This window comes from Nematolebias whitei, chromosome 14 (assembly GCF_014905685.2).
Source record: "Nematolebias whitei isolate Nwh7 chromosome 14, NemWhi1, whole genome shotgun sequence".
NCBI lineage: Eukaryota > Metazoa > Chordata > Actinopteri > Cyprinodontiformes > Rivulidae > Nematolebias > Nematolebias whitei.
In genome coordinates this window covers 40,140,384-40,143,390 of record NC_056511.1, presented here as the reverse complement: position 1 = coordinate 40,143,390, position 3,007 = coordinate 40,140,384, and positions in this window count along the sequence as shown.

Genomic DNA, 3,007 nt, shown 5'->3' with positions numbered 1-3,007 from the left:
AAGGTTGGTCATTTACACAATTTATCTTCTTTGTTCTTCTGACAGTGCTATATTAGCTCGCTGAAGAAAAAATGGGAGCCGATTTCCCGCTCTTAACGTAATTTATACGGACCGGGTGGGGCCCACACAGCAGGTGGGCGTGGACTAATTTTTTCAGTGCTTATGCTCTGCATAACGGGATAAACCCACTAAAGCGAAGGCCTTAAAGGGCGAAGCTTATACGACATAGAACCATATCATGTTGCTGCTGATCTGTTTCATGTTGCTGCTGATCTGTTTCAATGTTGATGTGTTCATGCGTGCACATCTGCTCACAGACTCATGTTCATGTTTGTGCTGATGTTCAATGTTTTATGTTATGAGTGCTTAGTGTATATTTAGTTGATGTTTTTCTTAGTTCATATCTTAGATGTTATTACTGTTTTTCTTATACATTTTATTGTTGGATGTAACTGGGACCCTGTGTACATAATTTCGCTCCACCACATGTACCACATGAGGTGCGAATGACAATAAAGAAACTCTGACTCTGACTCTGAGAAGTTCAGTTATCTGGGAGAGACTTGGAGTAGAACCACTGCTCCTCCACATTGAGAGGAGTCAGTTGAGGTGGTTCAGGCATTTGGTAAGGATGCCCCCTGGGCGCCTCCCTAGGGAGGTGCTTCAGGCATGTCCGACTGGGAAGAGACCCCCGGGAAGACCCAGGACACACTGGAGAGACTATTTTATGTCTCTCAGTTGGCCGTGGAACACCTTGGAATCTTCCCAGAAGAGCTGGAAGAGGTGGCTGTGGAAAGAGATGGCTGGACCTCCCTGCTCAAGCTGCTGCCCCCAAAGTTGGATAGGTGAGGGTAGGAACGTAGACCGACCGGTAAACCGAGAGCTTTGCCTTACAGCTCAGCTCCCTCTTCACCACAACGGACCGGTACAAAGTCCGCAATACTGCAGATGCTGCACCAATCCATCCGTCAATCTCATGCTCCGTTCTTCCCTCACTCGTAAACAAAACCCATATATATATATATGTGTGTGTGTGTGTGTGTGTGTGTGTGCCCACACTCTTGCAATATTCTAAACAATGTTTCTAAACTCTAAAAGCTCTAAAAGAGCACAGAATGTCATGATTTCAGCTCTCTGCCTCCAGCTGCACTCTCAGCCACGCCCACTTCTCTGCTCTGCATCGAGATCAGCCGACTTCCGTGCGGAGTAGAGATCAGCTGATCAGCTGCAGGATGGAGATTCTTCCACAGCTGTGGGCTGCACACATGTGCTAAATCATTTAAAATAATTTATTTTAAATAAAATTCCATGCCGATCGTCTGGCTCATCTGTCAGCCAGCCATTGTGTCATGTCCAATCTTATTTTGAAAAACCGTGATAGAGCGAGTCCACAAAAAAACGAACCGCGAAGTAGCAAGGGACTACTGTATAGTGGTAGCTGAGTGTGTACTCAAATACAGTATTGTCAAATAAAAATTTTAAAATGGCCACCACATGGCAGTCCCCATCAGAGTTTCTCCAGGAACTTTAGACTAATATTGTGTTGTGTTGCTAAATGATGGTGTTACAGACATTTGGACCATTTCAAAATCCAAATGTACAATCTCAGATAATCTTGTACGGTTGCACTCTCAGAGTTTGTTGTGAATAACTCCCAGCTACTACCCCATCAAAACTGAGATCTATCTCTGCAAAATGGGGGAGAAATATGCGTGAGTGGTGGCGCAGAGGCTAAAGAAGGTGGGACTGTGGTTGGCAGGTCACTGGTTCAATTCCCTGAACCGACAACATAAAAAAAATGTGGGTGGGAAAGGTGAAACACTCACCTGCCTCCACCCTCGGCCCATGAGCAAGGCCCTTAACCTCCACCATCTGCTCCTCCAGGCACCCCAGGCAGCAGCTCTCTGCTCCACACAGGGCTGTGGTAGCTCGGTGGTCTGTGGTTGAGTCAGGAAGGGCGGCTAAAAACAATTGCCGTCTTTATGCACCACACTCCGCTGTGACGACCCCTGAAGAAGGGAGCAGCCAAAAGATTCAAAAAATTAAAATCTGTAAAATGGACTGGTTTATTTATTTTATTTTTGTCATTTTTGTGTTGGATGAGGGAATTTAGAAATATCATACATCATCCTGTCGTCCGCTCATTTGTGCTTCGGTCTTGTGAGTCTGATAACTTGAAAAATAAGTGAGGGGCCAACTTCCATTTTGGTGTGTGGCTGTATCTGGACATAAAATAAGGTCACCATCAAAAATTGGGTTACCAAATCAAAATCCAAGATGACTGCCACCATAAATATTTGTAAAATGACCACCCCTTCATTTAGGGAAACTATGATTTCTAGTTTTATATTGGCTAAAAGTATAGTTCCTTAAATGATTGGGGTGGCCAAAGATTAATCTATTGGGGCCAGGGCCACCATTGGCCACCCCTTGGCTGTTTATCAGCTGTGACCATCTTGAACCGGACTAATGACAAAAGTTAATCATGTAGTGTAGGTCCACTTTTACTTTCTGGAAATTTCATTAAAATCTGTTCAGTTGTTCAGGAGATATTTTGCTAACAGACAGACAGTGTTGATTCCAACAGAAAGTAGCACTTGGAGAATGTTTGACACGACTCTCAGCTACTGGCAAACCAAACTTCAGCACCTATCTGAAAAAAGTAATTGAGTAAAGCCACTTTTATGTCTTCTAAGGTCTGTTGGCGGTGGCTGCCATCTTGAATTGGGCTGACTTGAAAAGTTGTCGTTTGCAGATGTTCATCTAATGATCGTTGCCATTAAAATTCAACAGACACTAGATGCTTGAATTATATCAGGGGAGTCCTCATAATTGGTTCAGCGAGTCATCTACAGCAGGTAAGATGTTAAATGTGCGTAACCTTTCCACAGAACCAAACTTCAAAAGATCTAAAGTAGTCCTTTAAACCCAACGTGAAGTCCTGACCATCGTTCTGAGCAGGACTGTTGGCTCTGATGATCCACAGCTGATCAAGTAATCCTGTGTG